At 48.5% G+C, this 24,221-nt stretch overlaps 2 pseudogenes; one reads left to right on the top strand and one right to left on the bottom strand.

The window, feature by feature from the left end:
• Window positions 1-1,794: 1,794 nt before the first annotated feature.
• Window positions 1,795-4,139, bottom strand: LOC119251126 (patr class I histocompatibility antigen, A-2 alpha chain-like; annotated as a pseudogene).
• A 2,890-nt stretch (window positions 4,140-7,029) lies between these two features.
• LOC119251125 (ubiquitin-conjugating enzyme E2 Z-like) lies at window positions 7,030-17,578 on the top strand (annotated as a pseudogene).
• Window positions 17,579-24,221: the final 6,643 nt, after the last annotated feature.

The following is a 24,221-nucleotide window of genomic DNA, read 5'->3' as shown; positions in this document are numbered from 1 at the left end:
TCCTTGTGGGAAATCTATGTTTTTCAAATATTTTCCCAAAGGTCACCTTAGTGAGGCCCACACTGACCATGCTGGGAAGACAGCCATCCTCCCTGTCCCCTCACTATGACTCTGGGTCACCTTCCCACAACCCTTACCCACTTCTAGCCAGACACATCCTTATTTGCTGTCACAGTCTCCAGTATCCCCTTCCCACTAGGAAACACTCTCCACAGGTCAGCAAGTATTGGGCCTGTTTTTGGTTCATTGAGGCTTCCTAGTTGCAAAAACAGCCTGTCACAAGTATGGTGCAACAATTATCAGTTATGAATGATCACTGTAGAGCACCTCCCTGTTCTAGAGACAATATCTTTACTAATGTGGCCTGAGGCTACATGCTACACACACCTCCACTCACAGTGACATCAGTACACCCTCTGCTCTCCCAAATGCTGCTTTCTCTTCCCCCAACAACCCTCTTGTACACCACAGCACACAAGTGTATTTCTCCTTTCAGAAAAGAGGATCCTGGTTTTATGAGTCTTATTTTTCAGGGAATTGTGAATGTAACTACTTTACCAACCCCTGGGTGGATTAGAGTGGCACTGGAATTACTACACTTAGGGCAGGGTTAGCAGCAGAAGCTGCACAGAAAACAATTTCTAACAGGAACTTACCTAAGAGAAGAAATTATTTAATCCTCCCCTCCTCTAATACCAGAATTCGGTTCTTTAAAAAAGCTGTGGAAAAAGTAGAAAGAATAATCTAGAAAACAGTCCTAAAATGAAGCTAAAAGCTGGACAAGTCTGGAAATGCATCTCTACCACCACAGACCCTGTGTGCAGGGTTGCCCCAGGTCTGGGGGACAATGAGATTTCTCGTGTTGCTGTCAGTGACAGGGAAACCCGAGGACACGAGGCCTGATCTCTAAACATGGACAAGAACATGCACAAAACAATAAAAACCAAAGAAATAAAATATAGACACTCAACTCAGAGTATGAGGACTAAGAGCCAAATGATGGCCTGAGCCTAGACTGACCTGGCCACATGCAGCCTCCACCCACGTCCTGGGGACAGGACAGCCTGATGTTGTGATGTCTCAGTCCCTGTGATCACAGGCCTGCTGGGACAGGTGCTCCTGAAGGACAAAGACAAAGGAGCAGAGAGATGACCTGAGGAGTGACCACATCAAAGCCCATGATGCACTGAGCACCGACTGGACACAGGCCTGTCCCCCTCGGCTCCTCACAGCCTCTCCCACCCCCACCTGCACAGACTCAGCACAGCAAACACATGATTCTGGATGAATACTCTCAAATACCAAGAATCTTTTTTATTAACCCATCAAACTCATATGGCAAGATGAGAAAAAAATTTCAGACCTGCATTATTATTGCAAGAGTGTATTCTCTACTACAGTACCCTTTTATAAAGAACATACATATGACAGCCTAGGCCACTTCTGCTCCAACGGTGTAGTCATCAGGTCAGTGTGGGGAGGGTCCTGGTGGGCAGGGCTGGGCCAGAGCCCCTATATTATCCAACAAGAAAATAGAAACACTCACATGCCCTTTGCAGCAGAAAAAACAGTGGATCTTGAAGTCACAAAGTGGAAACAAGAAGAAATCCTGCATCACTCAGTCCCCACAAGACAGCTGAGAATAATCATTAAAAAATTCAAAGAATCATGTAAGTGTCCACATTCTCCACAGTCCACCGCATCCTCAGAATGTCCCCCTCACAGCTTCCCCATAACCTGATTCCATCCTTTCTCCACCAGCCCCTGCCACCGCAGGCCTCCAGGGTCTCACCTTTAGGGGCTGAGAGACACATTAGGACCCTGGGCACTGTCGCTGCCTGAGGGAGAACAAAATAGAACCTGTCAAAGTCAGGAGAGATGAGACCACAGGAGGGACTGATGGGGGTGACTCCCCTATGGGCTCCATCTTCACTCTCCCCAGGGGCTCAGCGATCAAACCATTGATCCACACTTACCTGCAGCCTGAGTGTTGCTTCCTCCTTGTTCTCCTGTGGGAAGAAACGTCACATGAGACCAGGGAGGAGTCTGCTCATGAAGTCCTTTAGGACTCTCCTAGTCCTGGATCAAAGGGAAGTTTCCAGAACTGTGACTGAAGACCCAGGGCAGGGCCAGGAAATATGAAGAGAGGACATGAAGGGGGTTGGGAGCAACAATCCTCTGGAGTCTGTCCTCAGCAGGGACCTTCCCCTCTGACATCTCTAAGAATCGGGTACCCATCACCAGTATCAAGGTAAACAATTTGGGATTCATATTCATAAGTGCTTTAAAAAAGAGGGTTAGCAATCAGCTCCAGACCACATGTGTGTGGATGGTACTTCCCATTAACCAGGTAGGGCAAGTTCTCCTTGGGGCTTGAAAAACCCCCAGTGGACAAGATCCCCAAATTCCATTCCCTACCTGAGTGCTTCTTCCTCCACATCACAGCTGCAGCCACTGCAGCTCCAGTGAGCACAGCTTCAAGGAGAACCAGGCCAGCAGTGATGCCCGCGGTGGGGACAGAGGACTGAGGAGGGGGCACTGGAAGGGAAGGGGAGACCCTGAGCCCCAGGCCTCCATGCTGACCCTCTGAAGGTCTCCTGATGGCCCTGGACAGAGTCTCTGTGCCAATGTCCCCCTCCTTACCCCATCTCAGGACTCGGGGCTCCAGCAGCCCCTCATGCTGCACGTGGCACGTGTATCTCTGCTCCTCTCCAGCTGGCACCACCACAGCCGCCCACTTCTGGAAGTTTCCGTCCCCCCAGGCCTGGTCTCCACCAGCTCCGTGTCCTGGGTCAGGTCCTCCCCATCTCGCTGCCATGTCAGAGTGATGTCCGCAAGGTAGAAGCCCAGGGCCCAGCACCTCAGGGTGACCTCATGGTCAGAGGTGGGCTGGTGGACACGTGAGTTGGGGGGGATCTGAAGGGAAGAATCAGAAAATTCACACTTCGGGTTTTCTCCATGCACAATGTGACCATCCTCAGAATGGACAATCTGTTTTGGAAAAGGAAGTGCAAAACCCTGATACCAGCCTTGTCCATGGTATGTGGGATAATTGCAGATTCTTTCGAAGTTTTAGAATCACGGTGAGAACTCTTGCTGGGAGAATGCAGGTCTCTGAGGAGGAGACACAGACTTTAGCTCCTGACGTGGGTGGAGGGTGAATGACTGGAAAGTCAGGAGTCGGATCCAAAGTTGCTCTCAGAAAGAAACGAAATGAAACGAAAGGAAACGGAACGGAACGGAACGAAACTGCTCTCAGACCAAAAGCAAGACCTTGGGAGAGACCCTGATGGTTGCTGGGTCAAAACCATGCAGTGAAGGGTGATTTCAGGATGGTCTCCCCGCCCCCCCATCTCAGGAGAAACTGGGGTTCTTAACTGTCCTTCTGGAAGAGCAGGACCCTCTGGGCGAGTCTCTTTAACACAGAACTTGAAGCCCAGGGGGCCTCCTCCCTCTCCTGACCAGAAAGGGGGTGTTCTGACCATCGGACCATTTTCCCTGGGTAGCGCCAGCCTGGGGAGACCTGAAGAAGTCAAGCCCGCTGGGGGCTCTGGGCCTCCCTGTCCGCCTCGTTCAGGGCGGGGTAACCAGCCCATCGCAGGCTTGCTGAGTGGACCAGTCAAGGAGTCCAGATCAGGCCCCTCTTGGCGGCCGCACTTCCTCCAGAGGGCGTGACACCTGAGCCCGCCCCGCGTCAGCCCGCGGTTACCCAGCTCGCGCCCCACCTCCTGTCCCGGATAAACCTAAGCTGAAAGTGAAAGCAGGGGAAAGCCCGCGGGCTCTTTCGGATCCAGGGTCCTGGCGGGTCCACCAGTCTCGGGGGGACGCTCAGATCCAGAGACTGGGGGCGACCCTGCCCGTCCGTGGGGTGGGGTGGTGACCTGGCCGGGCCCCTCAGCTCACCGTCCCGGCTCTGGTTGCAGTAGCCGCGCGGGTGTCCAGTTGCGCTCGGCACCAGGTGTGCTGCTCTGCTGGGTCTGCGTGTGCTCAGCCCGCTGCTCCTGCCCCTCCCGCCCCGCCCAGGGCGCCCGAGGCTCCATCCTCAGGAGCTCCACGTGGCTGTCGAACCGCACGAACTGCGTGTCGTCCACGCAGCCCACGAGGTAGAAGCGGGTCTCCCCGGGGCCGGGCCAGGGCATCTCGTGCAGGAAAGCCTCAGGGAGTGGGGGCCTGGGGGCGGGAGGGGAGACCCAGAATGACCATCCTTCCCACGTGGTCCCGAGTCCCAAGGACATGGGGCGGCAGGAGGAGAAGAGTCCAGACTCCCGGAGGCAAAAGGAGGCAGGAGGCTGGGAGGGACTGAAAGGGGCCAGAACAGGGCGGGGTCAAGGGACAATATAAGGGTGTGGGTACGCGCCTTTCCAGGGGTCCCCTGGTTCTCCCCAGCGCAGCGGCCTTTCCCCTCCAGACCCCACACTCACCCGCCCAGGTTTCTGTCCAGGCCACAGTCCCCAGGGCAGCAGCAGGAGGATTCGTGGCTCCGTGATCCGCAGCCTCGGGATCTGGGGAGACTCGGTCCTGGTGGTTCAGTGGAGACTTTGGAGTCCCGGAGAGGCTGATTGGCGCCTCAGGAAACCCCCCAGGCAAAGGGGAGCGAGCACTGGGCATGAATCACCGGAGTCCAGGTAGCAGAACCCCACACAGGTGGTCAAAAGAGTAACTGTGGGGAAATGGGGAGTCCCCAAGAGTAACTAACTTCTCCCCAGACAATGCCTGGGGCTGAGACCCTGAGAGTCATACCCGGGTGCCTGGGACTCTTCCCGCCCTCCTCTCCTGCACCGAGACCTTTGTCACGCCGTGTCCCTGAGGCCAGGCCAGGGCTGGGTCAGCGATTCTCAAAGACTTTCATTTCAGGATCTCTGTAGTCTCACAGATTAGCCAGGACCCCAAGTATGATTTTATTTATATGGGTGACAGCTCTCAATATTTACTATGTTAGGAATAAAACCATTTCAAAAATATTATTAAATTAAGATTAATATCAATAGCCTATTTCATGTTAACACAGAGTGCTTTTATCAAAAATAGCTATGAAAATAATCAGGACAGTAAAAAGAGTGCATTTTTCACATTTTATATTTTTGTAAGTGCCTTTCTTGTCTGTCTCATTATAAAACTTTGGATTCTCTGAAGTTCTATTTATGTATTATGAATCTACTATTTTGGTTGAAGTCTATTAAAAATAATACAGCCTCATACAAATATGTTGGAGCAGTGTTGTTGGAGCAGTGTTGTTATGGCAATTTCCCGGAGAAGTGGAGAGATTCACTTGTCACACAGGTGGGCTCAGTAGGATCACTCCCAAAAGGCTGAGCACCCAGGAGTAAAAATGGCAGGGGTTTATGCAGTTTTTATGAGGAAACCTATTATTCCATCCATCATAGCATAACATTCTTTACTGTTCCTGAAGGGGGTCAGGGTACCCACGGCTACCCCTGTGAAGCAGCAGTGCAGCACACCCAGCAACTTCTCCGCTCCAGCAAGGCGCAGAATGTAAGGAGCAGACTCCCCCAAGCAGCAGACTTGGGAACGTTCTGCTTCATTTCCCCCCTTTTGATACCCCTACTATGTGCTAGGGAATATCAAAGTAAGGACTCATAGGAAGCATTAGGAAAGAAGCACATTTGGAGCTTAGCAGCCTCCAAATGAGACTGGATAAACCGTGTGGCCAGATGAAGAAGACACGGCCCGAGGGCGAGCATCACAAGAACAGAGACCAGCAGGCCCAGGAGGGCGTGAGCCCAAGCACCAGCAGCTAATGCTTCCCACCAAGAGGGGCCTCCCTGTTCTTTTCTTGAGCACAGTCTATCTTGGAGTTGGTTGATAGACTCACAGACCACAGCTTGTTGGCATAGAACAACAGTTTTCATTTAGATTTAGGCAAAGGCCACCATGGATGGCCGTGAGCAGGTCTAGCCCCTGCGGTTCTGGAGAACAGCAGCTGCTACAGAGTCCATTGATCCTGGGTGTCGTTTAAAGACTGGGCCACATTACTTAGGTGTCAGTCGACTTGATGGAGAGGACCGTGAAGTTGCTTTGGGCCACCCCGAGGCCTGCTGCCCCCAAGCCTATCCCAGGAGAAACACCAAGGGCCACAAGCAGTGGAATGGCCAGGGGGATACACTCTGAGTGATGGCCAGGGCCAGTATACAAGAGTTGGGTGGCTGGGTCACCTGACAGGAGGTTGAACTCAGGGATGAGCAAAGTGAGGGCACAGAGACTCACATCATGGAATTAGACATCTATAGAGGCCAGTGAAGCAAACATAAAGGTTCCATTGGGAGCACATAGAGAAGAACCAGAGACCTTGGAAATGTGCAACATATAGAGACATTAGGATGCTGGCCGGGACCCAAAACACAGGTGGTTTGCACCCAGATTTTAGGGCAGGGCAGGCAATAAGCTAATACAACGAGAATGGCCAAACCAAAGAGGAAACAGGAAAAACAACCAACACTGGGGCTCAGTCCTACAGTTTATGAACATCCCCACCTGATGTTCCTCAAGTTTCTGCTGTACATTGACTGACCAGCTTCCGGGTTGTGGTTGGAGCAGGGCTGTGGAAGTTTCAAGTGTCCGATCAGGGTCCCTCTGTAGGGTCAGCCTGAGTTGGTTTGTAGGGTCCAGGCAGGCCATCGACTTCTTTGGTGTCTTTGGGCAGGCTGGCTTAACTCTGGAGTGGTTGGAGTAACACAGGAGTAGATGCAGATCAGGACAAGTAAATATTTGTAGCTTCTGCAAGGTTTGATTTTTGTGAAGTCACCTACAGGTCTTTAAAAGGGAAGGAGCCTGTATGCTGTTTCCCTGGCTGGGGCCGTAACCTCTGAGCAGTGTTGTGTTGCACACAAATCTGGCACCTGAAGAAGCAAACTGGTAGGAGCCATCACTCCTCTGGTGTTTCCTACTTTATTTTTGACACAAGCCATCTTTCGTTTCAGCTCGGTTGTAGCTGCTGCCTGCAGAGCCAGAGCCTGAGCACTGCGGGTTCCAGGATGCGGTGGCAGCAGGTGATGTCTCAGCTGAGCCACCATGGGGCCCAAGGCGGGCACCATGGAATTGCTGACGGAGAAGGGACGGCAACACTGGGTGAAGCGGAGCTAGTGTGGGGCCTGCAGCAGGAGGAGGCCGTACCTGGCCACTCTGGTGCAGCGAGACCACCAATGTAGGAGGCGAGTCAACAGTTGCAATTCTGCCTAGGCGAGATCTGTGAACTTATGCCATTAACCAGCACCTGCAGGCTGAGAACCTCGTGCTGCGACCTCTGCTGCTTTTTGGTCGTGGGCCTCAAACTGTGTGTCGGGGGCAGCTCTCAGGGACCCCAGCATCCCAGGTGGTGTGCAAGGGTCTGGGCGGTTGTTGGCAGAAGCTGGCTGAGCTGAAGGGCTGCCAGGAGGAGAAGCTCTGCCTAGTGTTGGGTGAGCGGTGGGGCCCCCTGCGGCAGTCCCGGTGGCGTGGGGGGGCTCTGGTACAGGCTGGCACTGAGTTTGTCTTACCCCGTGCAGGCTCCATGACCTGGACAAAGGACACAGTTTTCTGTGTACTGACACCAGCCCGAATTGCTCCCCAAACGCCAGGATTGTGGTGGCCCTGTAGATGTGGACACCGCCCCAGCCCACGGGCCGCTGGCTTTGGAGGTTCCTGTCCTGCTGGTCTGCTGCCAGCCTGGTTTTCAGCTTGGCCAGCTGACTAATGAATACCCAGCACTTTAACCAGATTCCAGACTTTCTCTAGCAGTTGAAGGATTTCCTTTTTGATGTCCCTGGCAGTGAATGACCACTACTTTGGCCAGACAACAGGCTGCTTTTAGCAACTGGGTAATTTTAGCTCTTTCCCCCTGCATCTAAAATGTGCCATGCATGTGGATGGTGGCAAACACATAGTAAGAATCTATAATTGATAGCTCTTTTGCCAACTGAAAGATGCGGATGAGGGCCCAGAGTTCTGCAGTGAGGGTTACTCAAAATGAGAGTTTTTTTTTTTTTTAAACCCAAGGCAGCCTTGTCAAGCTTAATTGAGTCTTTTGTTGTGTCCAGGGACTCTCCTATTAGAGGCAAAAAGAGGTTGACTCATGAATGTGATGCGGAGACAAAAGACATGGGGGTGGCAGGTGGATAGTGCAGGATGGTATCTGGCCTCTTCCTGCTTTTTGACTGGCAAGAGTGAGTATTCCAGGGAGACCAGCACTCTATTAAAATGTTTCTGGATGCCGGGCTTAGCCTCCCAAAAGATCGGGCAATGTTGTAGCAAAACAGAGATCTTACTGAGCTCAAGGTTGATGTGAAACCGAGCATGGCTAAGGGCCAAACGGCAGAGATTTTTCAGCCCAGACACCAGGGCACTGCAGCTTAAGCGATTCCAGGTTGAGTTTAGTTCAGTCCTGGACGAAAGCTTTCATTTTCACTCTCTAGGGAGGGTGACCAATAAGATGAGGCTGTCCAAGTCTAGGAATGAAAGTGAGAGGTGGACTAATCCATTTGGGCTGAACTGACTTGAACCCTGAGTTTGGTTAGAACAATTTGTTTCAATAGAGGAACTGGGCAGTACGGCAGGTACCCTCATGAACAATCTGATGGCCCCTAAATTGTGTTCTTTTTTCTTTTTTTGAGTCCCTCCCATTGTGTTCAGTGCCACCACAAAAGGGGAGGGGGGAATACTCACGTTATTCCCTGGCTGCAGCCCTCTTGGGGTTTTAAGAGGCATCTTGGCTTCTGGCGAGCCCATATAACCCCTGGGCTGTTGCCTTAAAAAGGTATAAAAAGTGTATAGGCCATATGACGTCATCACGGAACTGCAGGCCAAGACCACTCACATCCCGTACAAAGTCGTGGGACTGTTACATACACTCACACACACAAACAGAAGCTGTGCATTCCACCCATCAGGAAACTCTACCTGGCCCCGCAAAGGGGCACGAGAGGTGATCGGGTTCTTCTTCTGTCCTTTGGGATGGGCCTAAAACTGTAACCAGGCCCATGAGGGCTGTGAGAGGTGATCAATCTCTCCTTCCATCTGTTGGGACTGGCTGAACTAGAACCAAGCCCCCCCCTCCCTGAAGGGGCATGAGGGGTGGTCAGGCTCTCCTGTCCGTTGGGACAGGCTAGAATCTGGGCTCCAGAGCCTTACCTTATCCAGAAGTCCTGATGGGATCTGTCTGTCCACCTCTCTCTGCGAGTTGGGGTAAGGTGTGAAGGGGTAAGGTGTGTCCCAGCTCTGCTCACCTCAGGAAGGATGACCCGACAAAAAGTGGGTGGCATCACCTTGTTCACTCAAGGGAGAATCACTGGGCAGGGCCCCAACACCAGATCAGTGGTCAAAGTGGCCAGTGCTGCTGGCTTCCTGGTCAGGGAACCAAAAATGCTAGGGCAATTCCAGAGAAATCAGACGGCACTCAGAGAGGTGGAGAGAGAGATTTAATTGTACACCGGCGGGCTCAGTGGGATCGTTCCTGGAAGGCTGAGCACACAAGAGCAAAAATGGCAAGGTTTTCTACAGTTTGTATGAGAAAAATTGCTATGCCATCCACCATAGCATAAGCATTCTTTATTGTTCTGGAAGGGGGGTCAAGGTAGCCATGGCTACCACCAAAGACAAGCAGTACAGTGCACCCAGCAACTTCTCCACTCCAGCAAGCAGCAGAATCAAAGCAGCAGACTCCCCCAAGAACAGGCTTGGGAAAGTAGCAGAATCTAAGCAGCAGACTTGGGAAACTTGCTGCTTCAATAAACCAGGGAAAACAAAGAGTTCCTGAGGCCAAAAATGGCCATTTATCTCACCTGAAGAGTGTCCAGTGTTGTAAAGTCCTAAACACTCCCAGGATGGCATCTTTCCGCCACTGCAGACCTGGAACTCTTGGCAGACAAACTATAGGCCAGATTCCAACTCATAAAGACAGTAGAAGACACAATAGGAGATGCTCATCAGAGCTACTGAGATGCCCCAGCACAGCACCCGACAAGCAACACTCAAAAGAGCAGCTGCAGTGGTTAACAATCAGACAAATAACCCAATTCTTGAAGCTCAGCGAGGCATCCAGCTCTAGGTATTCGCCTTCCCTGCCAGGCTGTAACAGCAGCAAAACCAGGAGCAGTTTTAGTCGCTTGGCTTCCTGCAAAGTCTCTGAACTTTTCCTCTCTGAGGTTGGATGCTGGAAGCCTCTCCATGTCCTTCAAAAGCCCACAACAGCCTTCTGGAAGATTAGCGCAGTGGGTGCAGAAATCACTGACCCTGAAATCACTGAAAATCCAAAATCTCTAAAATCCCAAACACTGAAGGCTCAAATGCTCAATCCCGAACACTAAACGCTAGTGTTACTTTTCTTATGTTTCTATCAGAGTCTCCACCCCCACCCATACTTTGTTCACCTGTTCCCTGGGGCTCTCCATCCTTACCAGCACCGGCCTCTGGGGGGCGTCACCTGTAAGAGACTTTGACTTTAGCCACTGGTTACATTGGTATCATTGCTGGCTGGGGGTGAGCGGGGGCAAACACTAGGCTGGGGTCAGAGCCCCATGATGAGGCTGGAGAGGGGACATGGGTGGGTGAGCTTCCCACATTTTCCCTCCATACTCTCAGGGGCTCAGCTCACTTTCCTCACACACATTTATCTGCAGTCTGACCTTTCACCTATGGGAAGAGAATACCACATGTGAGGCTGGAGAAAATTGTCATGAGATCTAGAGAAACCCCCTAGTCATGGGTCACAGGTAAGTTTCCAGAACTCTGACTTCAGATCCAGGGCAGGCTCAGGAAACACAAATATCATTTTTATATTTGACATTTTTATATTTTTACAAGTTTCTTTTCTCTCTCAGTAGGCTGCTGGATTTTCATATTTGCTTCTACGTTTAATTTGTTGTTTTGGTTGAAGTCTGAAAAAATATATACAGCCTCACACAAATGTAGGTGGTACTTTTAATTATCTCTCCAGTAAATTATGGATATTCAACACTTATACTAAGACCACAAAAATATAGTTTTTCCACTTTTATTTTTGAGGTGGAGCCTGGAGCAGACCCACTGGATTTCCTGTTCTGTGCACTAAACTCCATTGGCCCGTCTTGCTTATTGGGCAGGTCTTGCACTAATGCGTGATCTTTTACAATAATGCCTTGGTTCACGAAGTTATGCAGCTTTTCCACAGGATATTTATTGTCCAAAAATCCCATTGTCAGTGTTACCACTGACCCAGCAGAAAGTCTGGCAGCACTGGGAAGCTGATGAGCTTTCAGGGGTGGACACACTGTGATTCTGGCTTCCTCCTGAGACCTCACATTTCATCAAGACAAGAGTTGTCCTGTCAACTATCAGTTGGTTTTCTCGAAGAGAGAGAAGCTCACTTTTATTTTCAAGAAAGTATATGCCAGTGAGCCAAGTCTACGTAATATACTTCCTGTGTCATTCACCTGTCCAGTAAAAATGATAATTATAAAAAAGAGAACCTGGCTCAGCAAACAACCCTACTTTCCTTGGGACGCAGTGCTTTGGCTGTAAGAGAAGTGCTTTCATGTTGCATCGAAGGTCATCCCAGGAGATATCTTCTAAATGTGTGATGAGGATGATTTAGTAAAGATAATTTTCAAAGGTCCAACCAGGGCATTTTAAGATGAAACTGGAGTGGGCTTTGCCTTTTTGTAGTTAAGTGGTGAAGAATAACTACTAGTTCAGTTGGTACCACAACCTCCATTGTTACTAAGTTTTACCTCAGTGCAATTGATGTCTAAGTAATCTGTGAAAACAGTTTTGATCTCATGAATCCATGAAAAGGGATCTCATTGAAGTCTAGTGTCCCATAGATCATACTCTGAGGACTGATGTTCTGAAAAAAACTGGGAGAATCTCCCAATGGGCCCAACGTGGTCTCCTCTGCATTTCTGGGAATGCAGAAATTGACCTGGGTATTTCTGACCTGGGCTCTGCCTCCCAAGAATTTGTTTAGTGCAGCTGCCTCTGCAGCTGCAGGACACAAATGAAATTGGAGATGCGGAATGAGGGAGGCTTTTACTCTGACTTATGATAAATCAGAGTAAATAAGACCCCCTTCCCCTGTGCGATGGACTGGACAGTCAATGACAGGTAAGATCGGGGGCAGACTGAAGGGGGCACTGGCTAGCCACATGTCTGTGACTCCTGAGGACCTAAGACAGGCGCAGTCCCAAGGGGTTTTGTCTTTTGTCTTTCCGCTCTCCCAGTAGAAATCCTTGGCGTTCAGTTCAGGCAAATGCCTGCAAGCTCGATCTAGATATCGAGGCCACAGTAAAAATCCCTCCATTGCTTGAGAAAAAGGCTGCTGCAGATCGTCATCAAGAAACAAGCCTGATGGACTACCAACAAAGCGGTTTAACTATTAACCAGTTGGTCATTGTTCCTGCATAAGAAGCAACATAGCAACCATTCTATAATTATACTATTTTCTTACCTACTTTACTTTTTTCTATGTACTTGTGAAATCAGTTGTTAGGAAATGCATGACAAAGAAAATAATTTGTAGTAATGTTAGTTTTTAAGTAATCATAATACTTCTCACATGAGACAACACTGCAAATATTAACATGCTTACATATATAAAATTACTTGTGATTACCTAAAGCAAAATCTAAAACTAGTGAAATGTTATACTTTCAACAAAATCTGATAAGTTGTAGCCTTGGAAACAAAACAAAAAAAACTAGCTTAAAGAATGTTGTTCTGTGTAATCATAAATAATTGTGTGGGTTTAAATTCCTGTAATCCTTACCTTGAGATTGTTTTTTACTATGCAACATTGATCACGTCTACAATGATAGATAGCATGATGTCCTATGTATTAGTAATCATCTCATGCTAAAAAAAATTAACTTGTATGAAATCATCCATTGTTGAAAAAGGTATAAAAATGTATGATGATTTTAAACACATTACAGTCAGATATTCACTATTGAAGTGTGTCTGTCTGTCATTTACGCACTGAATCCTTGACCATCCTCACAGTTTCTCAATCCTGAGACAGTCCTGCGAGTCTACCGCTGCGCTGGTCCGCGGTAGTTTAGAGCTTTGTCCCTGGGCTCCTCTAGAAAAGAACTCAACTCCTGGAAATTGACCCCACAGAGAGTCCTCAGTCTGGGGAGGGAGGTGGAGGGACATGGATTCCCTTCAGGAACAGGGAACCACTTGGGCCGGGAGGTATCTGACCCACTCATGACCTCATTTGGTTTTATTTTATATCAGCTTGATGTGAATTCATGACCCAGACAGAAATCTGACATGGTCTCTGAGAGAAATAATATTGGTGCTTTCATTTTACATGGGTCTAAAGTGTCAACTTGATGCCCCAGCGCATGAAGAGCAGTGTCTCCAGCAGAACATTTTGTGCTAGTTCCCTGAGCAGTTACAGCTTTAGTTTTCTTGCATTTAATTTTAAATAATCATGTGTGACTAATAGCTACCATACTGGACAGTTCACATCTGAAATGTTCTTCGTTTTCAGTCTCCTCCTCCATAGAGATACTGTGTGACTCATACGTGGATTTATTATTTTCATGTGGAAATTTTCATTTTCAAATTTTTTTCATGTGGCTTTGTTGAAAGGGTCTTAGGCTTATGCTTATAATATAGCATGTCCAAAAATTTAATATGCATTTTAGTAACTAGATGTACAGACATTAATCAAAACCCAGCTTATCACCTTAAGGTCATAAGTAATCAGCAACGCCCATCACAGAAGCTAATTCTTTTTTTTTTTAAATTTAAATGGAGATTTTATTTTATTTTGTTTTGTTTTGTTAAAATTTTATTTTTATATTCCCCATACAATTGCAACCCCCTTATTTTGACCCCAATCCCTCCTTTCCCTGCTCCCCTCCCCACAGTGTGTCTCTGGTTCATAGTTGTTTGTTGATTTTGATTTTTTTTTTCTTATAATTATTCTTTTTCCTGGTCCCTTATTTAGGTTTTCTAGATTCCTGTTATGAGTGAGACCATCCGGTATTTTTCTTTTTCTTTCTGGCTTATTTCGCTGAGCAGGATCCCTTCCAGCACCATCCATGTTGCTGCAAATTGCATGTTTATCTTTTTTGAATGCTGAGTAATATTCCATTGTGTATATGTACCACATCAGAAGCTAATTCTTGTCTCTACTACACAGGGCCTCGGGCTTATTATCATCACCCTGTAAACATAATCACATGTAAGTTCTCACTCAGTAACCCAAGTTGTAATGTTTACTGAATACAACACATGTCAGATCCCTTATTGTCCCTGTAGACAAACTTTTATAGAGCAGGTGACATAAAATGTAGAACTCCACCACTTAGAATTCGTTTGTTTCCCTTCACCCCTGGACCCCTCTCACCATAGTTTTCTGAACATATACATGACATTTTTCACTTGTAGAGTGAAGAATTCTCTAAGCAACAGCCAAAAAGGAAAAACTGTAATGAGAAATCCTAAACATCTGTGACAAGCACACATTCTCACATAACAAATATCCATACACGACGCAAAGATACCTAAAATGTTTTGACAGACAAAAGAGAAATGGGTCGATGTTCTTCAGCCAAAGATGACTAGGGGCACCAGGGTGGTACCAGGGTGAACAGCTAGATGAGCAACGGGGGTTGCGGGGGAATGGAGCCGCTGCAGGCCACCGGTGGAGGGGGCACTGGAGGGACTCAGTCCTTGGGTGAATGATTGGGGGTGGGCCTGTGGAAGTGGGGTTCGCTGTAGATTGGGCTTTGTTCGCAATTTGGGAGCGTGAATGACTGGGCATCTCAATGAATCTTATCCACAGGGACGAGTGGAGTGAAGGTAAAGCTGCATTTGGCAGAGAAACAGTGTCACTCACTTTATGCAGCAGGACGGTGTTTGCTATTTGCGACATGGACAGTGCTGCGTGTTTCTTACGCTACAGAAAAGGTGTTGTGGTCTTGCGTGTCTCACTGTGTTGTGACCTCTGAGCGTCCTTCTCTGCTGGTCTGTGGAGGACTCCGGTCCCGGGAGAGGCACAGGGCAGGGCCTCGGGGCCAGGTGGCTCCTGACAGCCCCGGGCCCAGCTCAGTGTCAGACCAGGTCTCGGTGTTGGGGCTGATCTTCCTGCGTTCTTAAATTTCACATTTTAAAATAAGCATATACCAAGCAAAAAAAAAATTAAAGGATATTGAAAACAATTTGTAAAAATTCAATGAAATGTCAGACATATTAATGGTAAATGTAAAGGAATGTGAGAATGTGGGAGAGGGGAATAAAATGACAAACTGTTACCTTGATAATGAAGAACGTTATTGACAGGAGAATCCACTAGGGGGCAGCAAAAACATGCTGGCATAAGGACTGATGGGACTGAAAAAGGTCAATTTTGCAAAATGTCTCAACAACTTAAAAGTTTTGATATTTTGTTAAAAAAAACCCATCCTATTGATAGGGGATAAGGAGGGGGAGTAGATTGGGGGAGATGCTAAGCTGGTATAGTAGGAAAACCGCACACACATTTCCAGCCTGAGGACACAGCTGGAGGAGTGCCAGGAGCTGGTGTTATCTGAAGACCAGCCTCAGCACAGGGGGATGAGCCTGAGGCCAGGTGTCCAGGAGGGCGATAAGGAGCTCCGGGGGCTGCACATCACAATCTCCTGGCAGCGGTGAAGGCCTGCTCAGTGCTGGTGGTGACAGGTGAAGGCCCGAAGTCTGGTCTTCCGGATACAATAAGATAATCTTATTCCAAAAATATATGTTCAAGGGTGTTTCTTAAATTGAAATGTATAAAGCAAAGAGTGGAGCTTATTGAAATGCCACAGTCACTGCAGTGTTGGTAACTGACAGTGGGACACAGCATCTCAGGGAATAATCCCACGCGCTTTACACACAGGTCACACTTACTCCTCAAAGCAAACCCATGAGAAACCCAGACGTGTCCCTTTGTGCAGATGGGAAAAGGCAGCTCAGAGAGGTGGAGGAGGAGGTAGAACTGCGGTTCAACCCCTGGGGTCCCTCTTAGTTTATTGGCTCATTCTCCGTTGATTCCCTGTGCACCAGGCAGGCAGGGTGACTCCGCACCCTCTGCTGTGAACGGCTTTACAGTTCAGAATGTTCTATGACAGGAGGCCGCAAGGACACAGCTCAGGGAGACATGGAAGGACGTGAGACTAACCTCCCATTATTTGGAGTATCTTTTCAGACCCCCAGTACATCAGGGCTCCTCTAGACACTGCAGACACGATGAGCAGAGCCAGACCCTGGTGATGTGACACCGTCACTGTAAGAGAGGGACAGTTGGCAGAAATGACAAAGGAAAATGTAAAGCACGACTGAGCTAGTGCTCTGAGGTCAGAGCTCATGATCTCATGAAAGCAGGAAGCAGGGGATCCACCAGACCCTCTACCACTATTGTCAACAATAGCTAAGAGATGAAAATTATATGGGACATGAATCATAAATGGGATTGTCTGCAGTTATGTACAATTACAGAGCAAGAAATCATATAAATTAAAAATATCAGAGATGTGATGAATTCAATAGATGAATTGAAAGATTTAAGCCACACCCTGCTCAGGAGTGCAGATAGGAGAGTGAGGGAGAGAGAGGGAAGAGCTGTAGGATATTTTTCTATCAGTCAATGGTTCCAAAAAGTTAATAAAATTATTTTTAAAAATGCAGCACAGGACATGATTTACATATTTCAAAAAAACATCGCCGGATGTGTGGGCAGCGGCGGCAGTGGCGGGCGGGGCCGGGGGACTCCCGCCCTTGGCCGCTGCCCCTGGGGCCGCGGCTCAGCCTCTGGGACCCCACTCTCCGCTCAGACCTGGCCGCAGTGCCTCCTCCGGACCAAGCGGGATAGCACGTCCATTTATAAGGAGCCTCCTCCAGGAATGTTCGTTGTACCTGATACTGCTGACATGACTAAGATTCATGCATTGATCACAGGCCCATTTGACACTCCTTAGGAAGGGGGTTTCTTCCTGGTCGTGTTTCGGTGTCCGCCCGACTATCCCATCCACCCACCTCGGGTCAAACTGATGACAACGGGCAATAACACAGTGAGGTTTGACCCCAACTTCTACCGCAATGGGAAAGTCTGCTTGAGTGTTCTAGGTCCGTGGACTGGCCCTGCCTGGAGCCCAGCCCAGAGCGTCTCTTCCGTGCTCGTCTCCATCCAGTGCCTGAGGACTGAGAACCCCCATCACAATGAACCTGGCTTTGAGCAGGAGAGACATCCAGGAGACAGCAAAAATTACAGTGAATGTATTCGGCATGAGACTATCAGAGTGGCCGTCTGCGACATGATGGAAGGAAAGTGTCCCTGCCCTGAACCCCTACGAGGGGTGATGGAGAAGTCCTTCCTGGAATATTATGATTTCTATGAGGTGGCCTGCAAAGATCGCCTGCACCTTCAAGGCCAGATTGTGCAGGACCCTTTTGGAGAGAAGCGGGGCCACTTTGACTACCAGTCCCTCTTGATGCGCCTGGGACTAATTCGCCAGAAAGTGTTGGAGAGGCTCCACAATGAGAACACGGAAATGGACTCTGATAGCAGCTCGCCAGGGACAGAGACAGACCTGCACAGGAGCCTGAGGATTTAGACCCTGCTCCCCTCTCCCCTGCCCCCACTCGAGAGTCTCAGGAGAGTCCCAGCAAATTCCCTTCCCCAAACCCCAGGGTTGGAGAGGCACTGTTTATCTTCCCTCCAGATGTGGTGTGAGGTCATCCCGCAAGATGGCAAGAACCAAGCAAGCTTGGATCCCAGGGTGTGGGAGTGGGGAGGCTGGTCCCCATCTGACATCCTTGGCTCTCCTTGGCTCTCGAGCTTCTGAGGCGATGTTCCTCCCATAATCAGGGGCCACAGTTACCTATGCAGGAGCACCTAGGGGAAAGGCCTCTGGCAAAAACAAAACAACCAACACACCTCTCTGCAGGGCCAGCTCCTTAGGGATAAGTGGGAGGCAGCAAATCTCGGTTCCAAGAGGGAGTGTGCCCAATGATTTGTGGGGATATCTGGAAGGGAGCTTGGGGTGGGGGACTGTCTGTGACATTAAGCAGTCTGGGTGGTTGTCTGTCTGTCTGTCTGCAGTCTTGAAGAAAGCCTTCCCGATGCCCTTTCCTCCCTGCTTCTCTTTCCCATGGGCCAGCATAATTTTGTTTTTCCTAATTTATTGTCACTGTTCTAGACAGACCAAAGAGAAGGAACAGTGGTGGAGTCTAGGCTGCTGATGAGTAAGCTTTACTTAGCACCTGAGCACCTTTCTCCTCTGCGCCCTACCCCCCATTTCTAGATTTAAAACAAGGTAAATGTGACTGGGACTGAAACAAGGTCATGGTAAAGCCTGCACAGGCACCAAAGATGCTGAAAATGCCATTTGTTCCCGCAATCACTGATTTGAATAAGTTCCCAACACAGGCAGCTGCTGTGTGTGTGGGGTTAGAGCCATTGCATAGAATAGTCTTAACAGATTTTCATGAATACTAGTCACAATGAGGGTATTTTCCCTGGGGGTGGGGTGCAGCGGGGAGACTGATGCTAGTCCTGTTGTATTTTGTTTGGCTCTCCTTGTGTATTTTTCACCCCTACCTGTAGTCCCTCTCCTATCACTTCAATGCCCAGGGACTTGTGGGGAGCACAGGTAGCCAATGGCAGAAGAGGGTTGGGGCTGGGACTCTGGAGACTCCCCTCCTCTCCCCAACCCTTCCCTCACAGCTGCTCTTTGTCACTGACTCTGATGGATGTTAGCCTGGCTATGTCACTTCTCTATCTGTATTTAGCTGCAGTGATCTATCTCTATCTTCTCTATCTGTATTTAGCTGATTGGCTCAGAAAAATATGCTTTAGGTGTGCCCTGTGACACTGGGCATTGAGGGAATCCATCCTTCCCCTCTTTGGTGTGTTCTCCCCATACTTTCCAGATTCTTACTGATGCGGCTCCCAGTGGGGTGTTGGTGATCCACATGACGCAGGTCCTCAGTCAGTATCCAGCCACGTGTAAGGGAGAGGATAACTTGATGCCTGCCCTGCCCGCTGCTATGGAGGCCTCTGTTTGTAGATCACGGGACTTCCCTGGGAGGGATTGTGGGGAGGGGTTTGGGCACAAAGGAGAATGTCCTACTTGGGAGGGCAGGAAGCAAAGAACCTGGACAGGAAGTAGGCTTGGGGAACGGAAGTTCATCTTGAATACCTGAAGTCTTCACATGGAGACTTAGAAAGGGACCCTGCTTCCAATTTCCCTTTTCCATTCCCAGAGCTAGTACGGGCTTAGAAGAATGCCCTGGGTCTGTTGGTCCAGTGCTGTCTGTCATCCATTTAAGTGTCCCCACTTTCAAGTGACAATCCTCTCCTTGGCCCTGCCTTGGGCAGAGCACGTCTGGCATATGGCCTGTCTTCTACGCCCTAATCTTGAGTTGAAGAAATATATGCACAGGAGTCAAAGAGATGTCTTTATATCTGACTGTACATAAATGAAGTTTTTTTTTTCCTAGGAAAAAAAAAAAAGGGTGGAGACGAAGGACCTTGAAAAGTTCAACGCGGCACACACACAGGCCTGCAGCCAGAGACACTGACGCCAGGCCTCCCCACTTCTCAGGGAAAGATAGTCCAAAGCAGAGCACAGTACAGAGCCCCACACCAAATCAGGACCTCTGACTCCTGTGAGCTAAGGCCCGGATGCTGGGAGCCTCAGTGTCTTCCTTCTCATGCCCCTTCATGGACCCCAGCGGGCAAAGTCCAAGCTGAGGGCAGCCCCAGACACCACCTGAGCCTCCCTCCTCACTGCTTGAAGTCAGAGGGGACAGGTGAGATGTGGGGGTGGCAGGGACTGATGTTGCAGTTCTCACCTGAGTCCTGCTTCTGATTCTGAGGAATAAAGGAAATAAACTCATCAGCCCTGAGTGGGGAGTGGGAGGAGTTGAAGGGACTGAACAGAGAGGAGGAAGGAGGAAGGGGCCTCTCAGGAGGGGTGGGGGTGAGCTGACTGGGCAGTGGCATCTGGAGGTGGGCTCTGGGCTCATAGAGAGAGAGAGAGAGAGAGAAATCCACACTCAGGCAGCAGCAAGATGTGCAATAGTCTAGGAGAAAATGCAACAAGTGTGTGGATTCGTTTTTCTTGAAAATTTATCTACTGTAACATATTGTACTGTAGTGAACATGTACATATACATAATATATTATACATGTACATCATAATCAGAATAAGGCAGGTCTTTCTAAATTTGGAAAGGACGGCGGGTGGTGGTCATCAGGCTCAGCAGAGCTGAAGGGCTGGGCTCTGTGTCTGCTCTGGGTGGGGCCCTCCCAGCCCTTCCTTCCTCCTCAGGACGCTGCTCTCTGTGGGACCCACGCAGCTTCTCCCCCTTCATTATAAGGTGAGGCAATTTATTAATAGCTTTTCAGCTCTGTCAGGTTGAAGGTGATGCCTTTGTAATTTACAGGATATCTTTAGTTAATTTCAGTAGAAATATTTGTTCATACAGATTAGCCCGGCTATTATAGAAATAGGAATTCTTGTTTATTAGTTAAATTACTTGTATCGAGGTGACATTGGTTTACAACACTGTATATATATTTTAGGGGTACAGGGACATACCTTCTCAATGAATGTTATCACACCACACCCAGCATCAAGGCAGAAATGGAAATTTTAAGGCAAATATTTCAGCTCAGAGATGATGGGTCCCAGAGTAGAGGATCAGAATCTAAGTATCAACATATTATCTGAGCATGATCTGCAAAGTGTTTAACAAGTTTAGGAATTGTAATGCAATGTAATTTTGTGAATACTCGTGCACAAGAGAATTCAAAAGATCAGAAATATGAAAAAATCAATGTACATTGTCCCTTGTCACCCCCTCTACTTAGAAAACATTCATGTAGTAATTGTCCTTTACTCTTCCCAGGAAGATATAGCTATGCTTCTAACTAGACTTTAATGTATAATTTTATATCTGTAAAAGAGTCTGGGTCAAAGCTTGGGGGATGTATTTGCAATTCAATCTGATATGGGATTTGTTTTAGAATTTGCATAGACTCTCAAAACTCAACAATAAAAAAACCAAATAACTCAATTAAAAGTAAGCCAATCTGAACAGGCACCTCACCAAAAAAGATGTGCCAGTGACAAATAAGCTTCTGCAAAGATTCTCAACATCCTATGTCACTGGAAAAATGAAAATGAGGATAGCAATGACATGCCATCAAATACCTATGAGAATGGCCAAATTAAAAAGTGGTGCCTGTAATACCTAGTGCAGATCAGGAACCTGAGCAACGGAGACCCTCACCCCAGGTAGGATAAAAAACAGCACCAAAACTAGGAAAGATTCAACAGTTTCTTACAAAGACTCACCCTGCAATCTACTGACCACTGTCCTAAATATGATCCAACTCAATGGAAAAACTATATTTGCACAGAAACCCGCACCCAATGTTTACGGCAGATCACCCTCACTCTGGCTGCACAGAGTGACTCCTTCAAAGATGGCAGTGTGGATAGGAGAAAAGAACTTCACAGGGAGCAGCTGAGAAACAGCCCTCAGCTGGGTGGGGAAGGTGAACACCGCGAGTGACAGTCATGTGGATCTTCTACCCTGGTGTGTGGGGCTGAGAATGGCCCCTGGGTGTGGTCTTGCCTAAACCTGTGTCTCAGTCAACCAAACTCAAAGTGAGACATTCTACAATACACCCAAGAAGCACTTCTTTAAAAATATCCAGGTCATCAAGAAGAAGGAAAGGCTGGATCCTGGAGCACAAAAAAGAAAAACAAGTGAAATCTGAATAATGTGTGAGTTCAGTTGTTGTGTGTTCATGCAGGTTCACAAGCTGTAGATATATGTCAGGGACATGTTGGAGGTGAGAAACTGAGTGTGGGATAATATATAGGAATTCTAATAAATTTTCGATTTTTGGTACATTTTAAATATTCTCAAATAAAAATTTGATTTGAAAAAACGGTCCCCAGGAAAGCAATAGAGAATGGTGGAATAAATTAACCGTTTTGCAGTTTTCACAGTGCTGTCCTCAAGGGGCTGGAGAGAAAGATTGAGAAGACGGCACCTCAGACACGCAGCAGCCTCCAGAGCGCTCTCCTCCAACCCCGCCCCGCCCAGCGCCCACCCCAGGTTCCCACCCCCAGGGCGCCCTAGTCCCAGCACTGAGGCTCAGCCTCCAGGTCCGCCCGCTCTGCCTTGTCACAGCCTCTCCCCGGCGGCTCAGAAGCTGGGGGGTGCGCAGCGCCCCCGTGTGGCCGCGGGCTGAGGACAGAAGCTCTGACCCTCTTCCGCCCCCAGGTTGTTCCGGGGCTCCCAGCAGCAAGACATGGCTGTGCACGCGAGGAGGGGCCCCCACCCAGGTCAGCTTCTGCATCTGAATTGCTCCCCAAAATACATACTGACACTGAGAGGGACTGAGACCAAGGGGACCGGGGAGTGGGAAAGGCTGAGACACGGGACAGTGATTTTACACAATATAGGAACAGAAGGAACAAAACAGCGCCCAGGAAAACGGACGTGTTTTGCTGACATGCTGCTGAGCGGGCCACCACCTAGATAAGATCCGGCTACAGGATAATGAGGGAACAGAAAAACAATCACCAGGAAACCCCCTGACCACCGAGAGCCTGATCAATAGTCACGCTGGAAAGCAGGAGTCTGACGTCTGTAGTCACAGGCAGGCTGGAGGGAACAGGTGTCCTCCCGGAGCCCTCCTGCTGTCAGGAGCTCTTGCCTCTTGCTGCTCTCACGTGTGGTGTGGCGGCTGCTATTCCTCAACCGGAGACACACCCGGACCCAGGAGCATCCTCTCTCATAACAACGTGCGCATACTTTGACTTCGAGAAACCTAGATCTACAAGATCCCCAGGTCATAATAATTGACTCCCGGGACCAGGGTGGGCCCCACAAACATACCAGGTGCCCTCAGTCTCCTGGGATGAGATCTTGACCCAGAGTCCCTGTCATTTGCTCCAGCTGCTGACTCCAGGGATGGAGGCTCCTCCTCCAGGGAATCAACACTAATCCCACCATCCCCAGGACGTGCTGGAACAGGGTCAGGAGAAGAGACACCCAGGGTCATCGGCCAGGAAGAGGGGAGGCTCCTGGAGGAGTGAGGAGAGGGAGGAAATAGGGGCTTTACGGAAGGGAGGCCAACAGGAGTGGAGGGGGGGGAGCCAGAGGGTGGGGGCAGGGAAGGGTCAGCTTAGTGGGCCCCTGGTGGGAGGGCTGGTCTGTTGGGAGGGTCCAGGGGCTCTGGCTGGGGCCTGGGAGAGTCTCTGTTTTCACCTGGGTGGTGATCACACAGGTGTTGTCTCTAGAAATGTTTGGCAAACTGTACTCAAGTTTTAGGTATTTTTCTGGACTGCAGGTGTGGTGTCATTCAAATATATGGTGGAAGGGGGGAAAATGGAGAGGGGGAGTGTTTAAGGGGATTCCCCTTTTCAAGAACTCCCCCTCACCTTATGCTGGAGTGACAAGGAGAATGGAGGAACCCAGAGTGGGGGGAGAGAAAAGCCCATGATGGCCTGACAGGCGTAGGTGTTGAATATTTAAAATGCCTTTTCTACATGGAGATGACCCTGTGGGTATTCTTGAGTCTATAAATATGATACATTAGATTGATTTCTATATATTCATCCAAGACTTTGTCTGGTTTTTATATCAGTGAACCACAACTAGCCTCATGACATGAGAAAAAAGTGTTTCTTCTTCCTCTATTTTCTCCAAGGCTTGGCAGGACTGGTGGTACTTACTACTTATTGATGTGTTCAATGGATCTGCCAGTGAAGCCATCTGAGCCTGGAGTTTTCTTTGTGGAGTATTTTTAAATTATGAATTTAACTGATTTAATTCATCCAGGATTATTTAAGATTCCTATTTCTCCTTTCATTTTGGGATTTGTGTCTTAAGGGAATTGATCCATTTCATATCAGTTATCAAATTTATTTGCTCAAGTTGGTCATCATATTTTCTTTTTATCCATTTAATACTATAAATTTCCCTTAAACACTGTGTTTGCTGCAGCCTACAAGTTTTGATGACATTTTCACAGCTTTTGAAAACTATGAATATGTGGCTTAAGGTATATCAGTCATTTTCCAAATATTTGGGGGTTTTCCAGAGCTTCCAGCTATGGAATTTTAACATAATGTCATTGTGGTCAGAGAATATAATCCTTTTAATAGTCACAATATGGAAACAACTTAACTCCCAAGTACTAATGGGTGGTTCAAGAAGACCTGGCTTATGTACTCAATGGAATAGTACTCAACAATCAA

The sequence above is a fragment of the Talpa occidentalis genome, unplaced genomic scaffold, assembly GCF_014898055.3.
Source record: "Talpa occidentalis isolate TD23 unplaced genomic scaffold, MPIMG_talOcc4v2.1 talOcc4.2, whole genome shotgun sequence".
In the NCBI taxonomy this organism is placed as follows: Eukaryota; Metazoa; Chordata; class Mammalia; order Eulipotyphla; family Talpidae; genus Talpa; species Talpa occidentalis.
The sequence above is the reverse complement of the archived record's forward strand: the minus strand, read 5'-3'. Positions and strand labels throughout refer to the sequence as shown.